We start from the raw sequence: 14845 nt of genomic DNA, 5'->3' as shown, positions 1-14845 counted from the left end.
ACTGAAGCAAGGGTACATGACCGAGGTGGGATTACGACGTCGTCTTCTGTTAAACGAAATGAGTTGTGTTGCGGCGATAAGCAATTGACCAAACTAGGGCTCTTATAAAACGTCACCATGCGGTCTGGGATGTTAATAACGGCGCCATATTCCCTTAGGAAATCCATTCCAATAATCAAATCTTTACAGCACGCAGGAAGCACGATGAAAACGGCCACGAAAGAAGAATCTCCAATGTTAATTCTTGCAGTACAACTTCCAGTAGGCATGAGTAAGTGGCCACCTGCCGTCCTTATGTGAGGTCCTTTACTTTCTTCAGGCGGAGGGCGAGTTCGTGACTTATTATAGAGAAGTCAGCACCAGTGTCGACTAACGCTGTCACTGGCTGTCCATCAACGAAAACATCAAGGTCGGCGCTCACAATTTCTTCGGGGTCGGTTATAGGCTTCTCGGCGTTCGGCAGCGGGCGAGTTGGGGGCTTTTTATCGTCTTGCGGCAGGCCTGCAACCTTACCCCCAGAGGTCGCCGCCTTCAGTTTCCCCGGCGGGGGCTGGGCGACCTTCGTCCTTGAAGGTCGGCAAAAGTACGTCCTGCAGGCATCTGGCGTGTAGGCGTTGGGGAGCGCGACCGTCGGCTGAAATCGGAGCGAGCATTGCGCACGGATTCGTCATGCGGGTGCGCTATGGGAGGTCCCTGAAAATCAGCGTCGTTGCGGCGTAGCATGGAGACGCCATTTGCACGCTGACCATCAGTCCACGGACGAAGAGGTCGAAATGATGTGTCACGATGCCAGCAATGGCGCGAAATATGGCCAGCACCCCCGCAGTTAAAACAGAGAGGGCGGTTATCGGCGGTGCGCCACGCGTCGGATCTCCGAAATTGGGGCCGTCTCATAGGGTCGTTTTGCGGCGTGAACCAAGGCGCGGCGAATGATGGCTGGCGGTTTGACTGCATCGGCAGCATCACGGGTGCGCGCCTGAAGGCCTCTTGCGGCGGCGACCAAGGAGCGGCTGTCGGAGGCTGGTGGTACGGGGGTGTGCTTGTAACGGGTGGCGGACATCGGACAGCGGCGGCGTAAGTCATGGGACGCTGGTGGTCTGGACGATCGGCTACCGGTAACGCCTGCCGGATTTCTTCACGGACCACTTCGGCGATTGACGCGACGGGGCTATCCAATGTCGGTGTCAGAATCTTGTGAATTTCTTCTCTGACGAGCTCTCTGATCAAATCGCGTAAGGGGCTCTGATACTCTGGAGTCAATGCGGTGGCATTGATTACGGTGCTGGTGGACAGTCGATCGTACTGCCTGCATCGTTGATGAAGAGCCCACTCAATAGCCGTAGCCTCTTTGATGAAATCAGCGACAGTGACTGGAGGATTCCGCACAAGCCCCGCGAACAACTGCTCTTTTACACCTCGCATGAGGTAACGCAACTTCCTATCCTCGGTCATGTTCGGGTCGGCTCTACGAAAGAGACGGGCCATGTCTTCGGCGAACATTGTGACCGACTCATTGGGTTTTTGCACCCGTAGCACCATCAACTGCTGGGCGCGGTCGCGTTGGTCGGCACTTGCAAAAGTATCGGTGATTTTCTGCCGAAAGTCATTCCATGTCGTTAGGCTACCTTCGCGGTTCTCGTACCAAGTACGGCCATTGTCGTCAAGGGCGAAATAGACGTGGGAGAGCTTTTGCTGTTCGGTCCACTGGTTCATCTGTGTGACGCGCTCGTACTTGTCAAGCCAGTCTTCAATCTCTTCAAATTCTGCACCGCGATAGCGATCGGGAACCAGCGGATGAAGAACGGTTACCTGTTGTTGACTGGGAGACCGGCTGCATTGGGGTGCTTGCGGTGGGCTGGTTTCGGCCATTGCCAGATGTGTGGGGCTCCGACAAAAAGGTGGTTGAAGAGGGGAGAACTCCGGGGCAAGGCCTAGCAGTCGACGGCTGAAGCGATGCACGGGGGTTGTAATTGGGGGCAATGCGTCCGGGCTAGATGAATGACTCCCAGAAGGAGTCCGTAGCATCAGGCGTGGTCAATACCCAGCACCTCCACCAGTGTCGCGGTAGAACGCCAAGAGAAAACTCGGAGACGTTCTTCAGGAACAACGAGACAACCAGTTCAAGCAAAACAGATCAGAGACACGTCTACTTCGTCGTCGGCCAAATCCCACCGACCCACTAGACGGAGTCCGTTAAATGCCCCCCATCGTCGTTGTCTTCTGCCTAGAACACACGCGTCAATATGTGAAGACATGCCGCGACTGCCAGAGACGCAAAACACCACCCGTGCGTCCCGCTGGACTTCTCCATCCCGTTGATCCTCCACGGATCCCTTTTCAGCAAGTCGGCATAGATTTGCGTGGACCATTCCCCACGTCGAGGGCTGGTAACCATTGGATTGCTGTAGCCACAGACTACCTTACACGTTACATTGAAACCCGAGCTCTCCCACGAGGCACTGCTAATGATATTGCGACCGTCTTTGTACATGGCATCGTGCTCCGCCACGCTGCTCCGACAGTGGTTATAACCGACCGGGGCACAGCATTTACACCGCAGCTCACGAAAGATATCATGCATCTCAGTGGTTCAGTTCACCGCAAAGCCACTGCTTACCATCCCCAGACGAATGGGCTCACAGAAAGGCTAAACAAAACGATCGCTGATATGATTTCCATGCATGTTGACGTCGACCACAAAAACTGGGACGACGTTCTCCCATATGTTACGTTTGCGTATAATACTGCCGTTCAAGAAACTGCCGGCTTCACCCCTTTTCGCTTGGTGCATGGCCGGGAAGCTGTAACAACGTTGGACGCAATGCTTTTACCAACCCACTGTTGTAATGTTGTCACTGATGCTGCCGCATTCGCTCGATGCGCCGAAGAGGCGCGCCAGCTCACACGAATGCGTATCCGCTACCAACAACACAACGACGCCAACCGATACAATCTTCCTCACCGAGCCGTCATTTATCAACCTGGTGACAAAGTATGGGTGTGGACACCGATCCGCTAGCGTGGTCGGTCGGAGAAACTTTTGCGCCGCTACTTTGGACCCTATAGGATCGTTCAACGACTCGGCGACGTGACATACGAAGTGATTCCTGAAGTAGAAGGCACCACTCGCCGTCCCCGACGCCCACGCCTGTCCGATGTCGTTCACGTCACTCGGTTGAAGATTTACTACTCCCGCTGACCGCAAAGCTCTACACCTCTCTCACCATCTACGTATACCTTAACAGTATCACTGTGGCACCCCCCCCCCCCCCAGTGCATAAATGTTCCGCATCGAGACGATGCTTCTAGGGAGGGGGGTAATGTCACGATCTTGACACGACTGAAAGCCACTCGGTGCAATTCCATGCTAGGCATGTCGGGTTGATCATCGAAGAAGACAACGACGAAGGTGCCAGAGTAGTTCTATAAAAGATCTATAGCGTCGACGGAAGTCTTTTGTTCTTTTGTCTGTGACAATATATCTATGTGAACGCGACGAAAGGGAACCGAGGGGCCCGATTTTTATTAATCATATTTGTTGCGCAAAAACGTATATTTACAAATATTTACAAAATGGGCGAGTAGCACAGGCGTAGCAGCAACCAGCCAAGATGGCGAGGAGCAACCTCTACCTCCTGTTCTTCGGTGGCGGCTTAAAGGGACACTAACGAGAAACCGGAACTTGAGCTTAAATGGTAGATTATCCTTTCACGATCACAGCCATACCATTCTTACTGCAAACAGATGTTTAATAAGCGAGAAAATAGCGAAAAACTGAAGAATAGGTGCTGACGCCCCTTCGAAATTCCCGCACTACGTGATGTGACGTCGGAGATTACAAACGCAGGCCGGTCGCGATTGGTCGAGAGCGATTTATCGCTGTTAATAAAATGCAAAATGAAATACACCTTAAACGTACATAAACAGCATTTGCCAACTTTTTAAACCGTTTCAAGCGTGGAAGTACAAGTTTAGCACAAAATTAAATAAATAAGAAAAAATGGCATGGCGATACATGCGGCCGTGATAGTTTCGTAGTTTCGTTTTTGGTCAATGCATCGTCGCGCGCGCCTGTTCCGCTCTACGGTGTTTGGTTGCGTGTTGCGTGGCTCGAAAAACGTTGACTTCACGGGAAACAGCCAGAAAATGCCTCGTGTGTGTAGTGTTGAGGGCTGTATAAATGACCCAAGGCGCTTGATCAGGGGCAGCGGCAGTGTTGACTCGATTGTGTCCTTTCATGTGGCGTCGCTCGGAGAGCCCCGGCTCCCCGGCGTTCGCAATGGCTCAGTGCTCTGCCGATGATAAAACGGCAAAAGAGCCAGAGAAACCGATGGTGTGCTCTCTGCATTTCTCGCCCTAGGATTATGTGTATAATCTTGCCCTTGGAAAGTATCTTGGCGTGCCCCAGAGGCCAGTCCTTTCTCGAGCAGCTATTCCCTCAATGCGGCCTTCATCAAACCTCCTACCGGTGCCCCTGCAGCAGCAAACTGGCGGCTCGGTGTGTGCTGATGTCATTAAATAAAGCCACGAAATAACCATACCGGGTACGTGCACAACTTTCTACGCTTGTTCTGTCAGGAACATCGTCGCCTGGCGGACCGGACGCTTCGCCTCCCGTCGACGAAAACGAAGCTCTGCATTCCGCCGGCGCGGCCGGCGGCTCACCGCCATCGCACGCGGAAACACCTACCGCTCGAGCACAGAGGATCATTTCGCGCTCCGTTTCACTGAATATCGCTGAAATGCAGTCCTGCTTTCCTGGCGAGCTCTTCGTTGCAAGGTTCAGCGGCAGCTACGGTATCCATCGCGGCGAACGCAAACGCAGCGACCATGCATACAGCCATGATGCATCCAGCCCCTCGGCCGTTTACGCAAGCGGTGACGTATCATGGCGCATTCTGATTTGCTGAGAGCAATGAAATCTGTGACGACACTGCCTTCAGCGCCAAATCTGGGATGAGAGAAATTGAGGAAGAGATATTTGGTCTTTGTTTACGAATTTCTCCGCTAATAACTCATATTTTTGCGCCCAACAAAAACGGCACGCATTCCTGAAGGTCCCTCTTTTATGCCAGCTGAACTTCCTGTTTCTCTTTAGTGTCCCTTTAATGCTGACCTCTGCTTCGGTGCCGGTCTTCTTCTGTCTCGCGGCATTACCCCCCGGGCGAAAACACGCGCACCATCCGGGCAGGTCAGAGAGCAGCATCAGCGGACGGGTGATACGGCTTCAGCAGGGCAACATAAACTACGTCAGTCTTGAGCGGCGCAGAAGATAACATTGGCTGTGCCGGTGCAATCTCATATGTCACGTCGGTAACTTCGCGCACAACGCGATAAGGACCATGGTAGCGTGGTAGAAGCTTCGCGGAGAGACCAACGTGTCGAGTTGGCGACCAGAGGAGCACTAAGGATCCAGGAGCGTAATACACATCCTTGTGACGGCAATCGTAACGGTTCTTCTGTGACTTCTGCGACATCTGAAGGCGGTCGCGCAGCGTGCGCCCTTTCGATGGCATCTTGTGCGTACTCCGATAGTTGTCGTGGAGCGGCTGGTAGTAAAGTATCCATAGGTAGTGTCGGTTACCGGCCAAAAAGAAGATAAAATGGTGAACAACCTGCCGTATCGTGGCGTGACGAATTATAGGCAAATGAGACAAAGGGTAATGTAGCATCCCAGTCGTGGTGGTCGGCGGAAACGTACATGGACATCATGTCGGCTATGGTGCGATTCAGACGTTCGGTGAGGCCGTTTGTCTGAGGGTGATAGGCGGTGGTGACTGTGTTTCGTGGAACATGAGCGTAGAAGGTCATCGATGACACGGGACAAGAAGTAAGGACCGCGATCGTTGAGCAGTTGACGAGGCGCTCCGTGATGCAGAATAACATCGTGAAGGAGGAAGTCGGCAATATCGGTAGCACAGCTGGTCGGAAGTGCGCGCGTAATAGCGTAACGCGTGGCGTAGTCTGCCGCGACAGCGACCCATTTGTTCCCTGATGCTGATGTAGGGAAAGGTCCGAGCAAATCGAGGCCGACGCAGAAGAACAGCTCGACTGGGACATCGATAGGCTGAAGAAGGCCGGCGGGAAGAGTCGGTTGTCTCTTGCGTCGCTGGCAATGTTCGCAGCGGCCAACATACTTCTGTACGAAGCGATAAAGCCCAGGCCCAAAGAAACGACGCCGCACGCGATCATAAGTGCGCGTTACACCAAGATGACCTGCTGTAGGTTCGTCGTGAAGCTGCTATAGGACAGTAGTACGCATGTGGGAGGGCACCACAAGCAAGTGTTCAGGGCCTTCGGAGTATACACTGTGGCGGTATAAAGTTCCATTATGTAAGGTGAACATCCGGAGTGACTCGTCAAGGGGCCCGGAACTGAGACGGTTGATGATGGAACGTAACGCCGGATCACGCCGCTGTTCATCGCCGAAATGAATTAACTGAGATATAGAACGGACACAGGCATCGGTGTCTGGGTTGGTGCGGTCGGGTGGATCCACGGGATAACGGGACAGGCAGTCCGCGTCCTGATGTAATTGGCCAGACTTGTGGATGACGGAAAACGAGTACTCTTGAAATCTCAAAGCCCAGCGTCCGAGACGGCCTGTAGAATCTTTGAGCGAGGAAAGCCAGCAGAGCGCATGGTGGTCAGTGACTACCGTGAATGGGCGGCCAAAGAGGTATGGCCGAAATTTGGAGATTGTCCACACAAGGGCAAGGCATTCACGCTCGGTAACTGAGTAATTGCGCTCTGGGGCAGAGAGCAGGCGGCTGGCGTACGCTATGACGCAGTCACGGCCATGCTGGCGCTGGGCAAGGACGGCCCCGATTCCATATCCACTGGCATCCGTCCGAACTTACGTAGGAGCAGATGGGTCGAAGTGCGCCAACAGAGGAGAAGTCGTCAGAAGGCGGATAAGCGCAGAAAATGCATGAACTTCTACATGGCCCCAGACGAAAGGCGCATCTTTCTTGAGAAGGTCGGTGAGCGGACGGGCGATGTCAGCGAAATTTTTGACAAAGCGACGAAAGTAAGAACATAAGCCAATGAAGAAGCGAACGTCTTTGGTTGAGCAAGGGGCAGGCAAATGCTTCACGGCGCGAATTTTTTCTGGGTCAGGTCGGATTCCTACACCATTAACAAGGTGGCCGAGCACTGTTATTTCGCGGCGACCAAAGTGGCACTTGGTTGAGTTAAGCTGAACACCGGCGCTGCGGAACACTTGGAGAATGGCGGACAGGCACTGAATATGGCTGTCAAATGTCGTTGAGAAAACAATAACGTCATCTAGGTAACATAAGCAGGTCGACCATTTGAAGCCACGAAGGAGCGAATCCATCATGCGCTCAAATGTGGCTGGCGCATTGCATAGGCCGAAGGGCATAATTTTAAATTGGTATAACCCGTCAGGTCTCACAAAAGCGGCCTTCTCGCGGTCCATAGGATCTACGGCAACCTGCCAATAGCCACACCGCAGGTCGATGGACGAAAAATAACTCGCTCCGTGGAGGCAATCGAGGGCATCATCTATATGCGTGGCAACGGTTATACGTCCTTCTTAGTGATCTTGTTCAGGTGTCAGTAATCGACACAGAAACGGCAGGTGCCGTCTTTTTTCTTGACAAGCACAACTGGGGATGCCCATGGGCTAGACGAAGGTTCTATAATGTCTTTTGCAGACATCTTGTCGACTTCTGTTTGTATAATCGCCCGTTCAGCAGCAGAAACGCGATACGGATGGCGATGAATAGGGTTTGCATCGCCTGTGTCGATTCGGTGCATGACAACCGTTGTCTGGCCAAGTGGGCGGTTGTCGCGGTCAAAAAGCTCCGTCGCATGCCCCCGCGCGAGGGACACGTGTAAATGCAGAGCATAGTGGGGTCCCCGTGGTGTTGGTGTTGTTGGTGTGGTGGTGGTGGTCTCGGTTGAGAGAGAAGAGAGAATCGTAAGTAGGTAACGTAAAGTTGTTATTATTTTATTGGCATCACTGTGCCCGAAGCTCCGGTCCAGGAACTCGCGTTTGAAGCGCGCGTCGGCACCCCCAAAGTCCCGTTGACGTTGCCCAACGGCTTCCGCGCCAGCGCCCTCCGGGGCGACGGGCTCCGCGGCGGCGGCGGCAGCCTCCAGAGGACGACGCTTGCTCGCCGCCTCCTCTCGTTCCCGTACGCCGGGGTCCGCGGCCCGACGCTGACGTGTCGCAGCCGCGTGTCGTTCTCGACTCGAAGGGTCCGCGGCCCGACGCTGACGCCTGCCCACGGCTTCTCGTGCACGCTGCTCGGGATCCGCTTGTCGATGTTGACGCCTGGCCGCGGTTTCTCGTTCACGAAGTTCGGCGTCGGCAGCGCGCCACCTCGCCACCTTGTCTTCTGCCGCCGTGGACGAAGACGATGGTACGATGTCTTGAACTGGTGCTTCGGCGCTGATGTTGGATTGCGTCGAGGTACTAGTTGAAGGTCTTGCTTCCATCGCTTATCAACTGCGACCGCCGATGAACGCAAGAGAAGAGAGCGCAGGAGTTGACGAGTGGAGCCCGCGCCAACGCGCTTTATATTCCTAGCGCGCGCCTTAGAGGGAGAGGGGGTGGAGAGAGGTCGCGCTATCACGCCAGCACCTGCTGTTGCTACGGTGCTTGCAGCGCCGGAGCGCGACTCAACTACGACGCTTCGCGCGCTGCACATGTGCCGCAAGCGTGAGGCGGGAGAGGAGGAGTGGGGGAGAGGCACGCACCTGTGCTCGAGCTGTTGCGGACGGACGGCGCACGCTACAGGTGAGTTAAAGAAATGCTCTGCATTTAAAACATCCTGGTACGACGTTAACACATGGCAGAGCTCATCAGCCTGCGCAGGTGAAAGGTCCGCGGCTATCATTTTGTTGAATTCACTTGTGGCAAGCTGGTGGATCCTGCTGAGCACGTCGGACTCAAAGTCGCCTCAGATGTTAGCGTGGATATTTGACAGTCGTTGAGGGATGCCAACGTTGCAAGCGCAATTCCGAATGGTAGGGCACGGGCGGATAAGCCAAAGTTGAGCACAGGCAGCTAAGCTTCGTTGTTGACAATCTCGACAACCGTGTGGGGTAGGGTCACATTGTGTGCCAAGAGAACGTCAGTAATAGGGGATGCAACGTAATCCCCGTCAGCGACAGCAGGAGAGCGCGTCAAAACAACATAAGTAGTGGATTGGGGCGGTAATCGCACGTACTCTGAAGAACACAGTTGCGTAGGTTTAGCAGGAAGAGTCTCTGGGGCAGAAGGGAGTTCGAGTTGCAGGACACCGGTGCCGCAGTCGACGAAGGCTGAATGTGTCGACAAAACGTCAATGCCCAAGATCACGTCGTATGGGCACTGCTCAAGCACAAGAAACTCAGCACTTGTCCTATGGCCAGATGACGCGGGCAGTACACGTTCCAACAATTGTAGGTGTGCTTCCATCGGCAACTCTCACTGTACGTAGCACGGCGGGTGTCAGGACTTTCTTCAGCTTCTCACGAAGACTAGAGCTCATGACCGAGATCTGTGCACCAGTGTCGATAAGGGCCGTAACACTAACACCATCGAGCAAATTAAAGCGGGTAGGAACTGTCAGACGAGGATTTTGAGCCAGGGTCGAGAATGCAGCGTCACCTCCGGGTGCTGCACTCGTTAGTTTTCCGATGTGTAGCGTCCAGAGTTGGCAGGCGACGGGAAACAGCGGGCTTGCGGCAATGGGAATCGGCGGGCTTGTGGCGAGCGACATCGGCGATCGCGAGGCGATGGTGACCTGCTGTACACGTCGGTGCGAGTGTCGACGTCGGGCGCGTGTCAGTCGGTGGAGAGCGCGACGATGTTGTACGGGAGTAGCCTTCAGGACGAGGGTTCCGGGTGCTCCAGCCAGTCGGTGAAGTCTGACGGCTCCAGCAGTGTCGCGCAATATGCCCAACTCGAGAGCAACGCGAAACATATTGGGCGATCATCCGACGTCCTCCACTCAGCGGGATTGCGGTATCGCGAGTAAAATGGCTGGTTGCGCGGCGCGACTGGTGGAACTGGTGGTGTGACTGGTGCGACTGGTGGCACGCGAACAGCGCACACAGAGGAGAGTCCCAAGTTCGCGACCTCCTGTCGAACCACGGCCTGAATCAATGAAACCATAGGCTGGTTGGCAGTCGAGACATCGGGCACGAGAGGGGCTGGTGACATTGCTTCTAGTTCTCGACAAATGATCCGTGGCAAAGTGTTCGAAACCGGCGATTGTAACGTAGGTAGTGGTTCCTCACATGATGACGATGCGGCAGTATTGGGGAGCCTGGTGAATTGATGGGTGATATAGCAGGATTTAGCTTGTTCGAATCGCCGACACTCTGTCACAATAGCATCCACGGTGGCGCAGTTCCTGAATACTAAGAGGTTGAATGCGTCATCGGCGATTCCTTTGAGTACGTGTCCGACCTTGTCCGCTTCGGACATCTTACCGTCAACTTTACGGCAAAGCGCTAGAATATCCTGAATGTACGAAATTTATGATTCAGTAGATGACTGCGCACGGGATACAAGTTCTTTTTTAGCAGCTAGTTGACGACCCAAGGGCTTGCCGAACAAGTCATTCAGTTTTTCTTTGCAAACGTCCCAGCTGGTCAGATCGTGTTCATGCGTCTCGTACCAGACGCGCGCGGTTCTTTCACATAAAATATCACATTTGCCAGCATACGCGCATCGTCCCATCTGTTCTGTTTGCTGACACGCTCACACCATGAAATCCAGTCCTCGACGTCCACGTTATCTGTGCCAGAGAATGTGCGCGGATCTTGCGGAAGCGATAAGATGACAGACGGTGGGGACGGCTGCTGCACGGTAGGTTCCGGCGCGGTGCGTGCTTCAGTGGCCATCACCGAGGGAACAACGCGGCGACCACTTCGGAGTTCCGTGCTTCGGTGATGGGGATGAAGAGGCAGCGTACCCAGCACCTCCACCAAAAAATATTGCGCAAAAACGTATATTTACAAATATTTACAAAATAGGCGAGTAGCACAGGCGTAGCAGCAACCAGCCAAGATGGCGAGGAGCAACCTCTACCTCCTCTTCTTCGGTGCCGGCTTAATGCTGACCTCTGCTTCGGTGCCGGTCTTCTGTCTCGCGGCAATACTGTCACGGTATGATGTCTCTAGAGGAGCATCGATGAAGAAGATGCTGATGATCTGGCACGCGCTCTCGGCCATATGGTTGAGCGCTTGATCACCTTGTATATATACTGTAAATACGTTTTCATGTTGTGTTTGCCTCCCCGTAACATCTTGGTGGAAGTGCTCGGTATATAACGCAAGACGGAGCTCCGCAGCGGTCGCCAAGTCGCCACTATAGGCATGTCTACCAGCGGTGAAACTGCGTTAGCGGCGGCCGCCATGCCAACTGTCGTCCTGGCTCCAGCCCGTGACCCTGGGACCTTTTCCGGCACTGCTGGCGAAGATGTCGACAATTGGATTAGACTCTAGGAATGCGTAAGCGCACATTACAGGTGGAACCCGACCATGATATTGGCGAATGTCATATTTCATCTAAAGGGAACGGTGAAGGCCTGGTTCGGTAACAACGAAGATGAGCTCACAAGCTGGAGCGTATGTAAGACTAAACTTCGCGAGTTGTTTGGCCAACCTGCCGGCTGCCAGCGTGCTGCCAAGCAAGAACTTGCCTCGCATGTGCAGACGCCTACCGAGTCGTACTTGACGTACATTCAGGATGTGCTGACCCTTTGCCGGAAGGTTGACGCCAAGATAGCAGAAGTTGATAAGGTCGCGCACGTGCTTAAAGGGGTCGCGGATGATGCGTTTAACCTGATCGTGTTTAAAGACTCTTCCGACAGTCAACGAGATTATTACTAAATGCCGACGCTTCGAAGATGCTAAAAGCCATCAGCCTATATTTTATGTGCACTGCAGGACGGAGGCCTCTCCCTGTGATCTCCAATTACCCTTGTCTTGCGCTAGCGTATTCCAACTCGCGCCTGCAAATTTCCTAACTTCATCGCCCCATCTGGTTTTCTGCCGACCTCTACTGCGCTTCCCTTCTCTTGGTATAAATCCATTTTGGTATCCATCCATCTTGGTGTCCATCCATCTCTGCGCTTTCATCTAAAGGGAACGGTGAAGGCCTGGTTCGGTAACAACGAAGATGAGCTCACAAGCTGGAGCGTATGTAAGACTAAACTTCGCGAGTTGTTGATCGCTATATTTAGATGTTCTTCTTTTGTCTGTGCGTGACATGCTTGTTCATCTTTGTATATTAGTTTTGTTCTTGCTTTTTACTGAATATTAGTACTGTATAGTAATATTTACTGTATATTAGTTTTTGTTTTTGTATTTTATTGAAATAGTGCATAGGTATTTAGATGCTTTATATGCTGCATCATTTGCCTAACTTATAGAATATGTCTTGTGATTTATTTCTGATGTTCCCCCCTACAATAATGCCCTGGAGGGCGCTGTAGGTATTGTATATAAATATAAATAAAATATAAATCTCGGTATCCATCCAAAAGCCAACGTATCACCTACCAATTCGCTGGCCTTCCGAACATGGCAGTGACATCAACGTGTGAGGATGTTCGTATGCCGACTCAGCCTTCAACATCGGAGACCGTCACCCGAATCGTTCGTCGCATTGAAGCCGTATCGCCCGCACATTTAATGAGAGGAGAGCCCTGTGATGCCTCACCTACGATATTCCTTATACAATCCATTGTTCGTCAAGAACTGGCAAACACGGGCCTTCAAACCATCTGCTTTGCGAACCACCCTTACAGTTACCCTTCGGCCGCCTTCAACCCTCTCCAACGCCATTACCCCACTCCGAATAATCACGATCCAAATGCGTGGCGGACGCCTGACGACAAGCCAATTTGCTTTCGATGTGGACGTGTTGGACACATTTCCTGATATTGCCGAAGTCCTTGGCCCTCGTCTTCTCGACCCAGCTCCTCCAGCTTCCGCTATACACCCCGAAGTCAGCACCAGGTACCAAGCCAACCTGACCAAGAAACATCTGCCGAGACCACTACTACCACCGCCCATTACAGCCACTCGCCCTCCCCACGACACTGACCTTCTCGGTCACCTCCACAATCCCCGTCCCCGTCTTACTCCCGGCGTTTTCCTTCAAGAAACTGACGGCTGCAGCTCCTGGAGGTGACGCTGCTATTCCGACCTGCTCTCCAATTCGTCTGTTGACGCTCCCTACCAATCAGAACCTGATCGACGTTGAAGTGGATGGCCTACCTGTTACTGCTTTGATTGACACCGGCGCCCATATTTCTGTTATAAGTACTGACCTCCTCCAGCAGTTGGAGAAAGTTATGACCCCTGCCCCATCATGTGTTGTACGTGTGGCCGACGGTGGTACGTCTCCCGTAGCTGCCCTTTCTACCGCACGTGTCAGTGTTGCCGGCCGTCAAACTTCTGTTTTGTTCACCGTCCTCGTCTGCTGTTCCAATGACGTCATCCTCGGTCCTGACTTTTTGTCCGCCAACTCCGCCCTCATCGATTGTTCCACTGGAACTATACAGCTTGACCTACCAAGTGTAATTGATCCACCCGGACCAATCAAGAGTCTGCTCTGTTCTGCTGAGCACGTCCGTTCGCCGCCGCAAGCCGTGACTTGTGTTGCTGTGACGCCCTCTCCACAAGTACCCGACGGTGACTATGTCGCTTTCAGATCCTTTCTGCCGCCGGCGTCACGAGCACGTGATCTTTTTGGCTGATAGCAACGGGTCAATAAACCCACATATGCTACCTGAAGGTATCAATGTTGCCGAGCCCTCGTTATTTCTTTAATTCAATTAGTAAATACAAGTAATTTCCCCTATGTTGTCTTTGGTGACATTGGTTGTTGCCTTCTTATGATATGATTAATAAAAATCGGGCCCCTCGGTTCCCTTTCTTCTCGTTCATTACATAACGAGGGCTCGAATCCGGCAACATTGATGCCTTCAGGTAGCATATGTGGGTTTATTGACCAGTTGCCAGCACCCAAAAAGATCACGTACTCGTGACGCCTGCGGCAGAAAGGATGTTCCACATCCGCCGCCTAGGTTTGTGAGTGGTGGCGCTTGCTAACACTCCTAGGGTTAGTTCTAGTTGTAAAACATAAATACCCCAGAAAGTGGATGGGAAAACGGCTCCGCGGTAGCTCAATGGTAAGAGCATCGCACGCGTAATGCGAAGACGTGGGATCGTTCCCCACCTGGGGACCGTTGTTTTTTCATCCATTTTCATTTCCATTATTTTATCATTTCTTTAATTCAATTAGTAAGTACAAGTAATGTTCCCTATGTCGTCCTTGGTGTCATTGTTTGTTGGATTCTTATGATATATATATATATATATATATATATATATATGCATACATACTTATTGACGTAACCACGCTTTCATTTATAAAAGGGAGACCCGTCTAGCAACTCATTCAGTTCCTTCTACGACTGCCATATGTAGAGCACGGAAATTAAAAACACCGAAGAAAAGCGGGACAACAATGCCCGACCATGTGTGGTGTTTGATACAGCTTCGCTGGCCATTCACGTCCGCAGGGCGGGATGGCGGAGATTGTACCTTATGCACTCGGGCTGTCGGCGTCTCCTGTCGTCGCCGTAGTCACGGTAAGCAAGCGGCTCGTACTCGCGCTCGGCACGCGCTCGGCACGCACTCGTGCCACTGCTCCCGCGTTCGTCGTCGTCTTCGTCTTCCACAGCTGGTTGCGTTGCCGCTCGTCATTCCAGCGTAGAATTTCACTTGTCTTCTGTCGTCGTAATGGGGAGGCCGCGTTTACGGGGTTATGAGACATTGCTTAAGGCAGAAGGATCCTATTAGCGATGCATCA

This window comes from Dermacentor silvarum, chromosome 3 (genome assembly GCF_013339745.2).
Source record: "Dermacentor silvarum isolate Dsil-2018 chromosome 3, BIME_Dsil_1.4, whole genome shotgun sequence".
Taxonomy (NCBI): domain Eukaryota; kingdom Metazoa; phylum Arthropoda; class Arachnida; order Ixodida; family Ixodidae; genus Dermacentor; species Dermacentor silvarum.
This window is presented reverse-complemented; position numbering follows the sequence as displayed.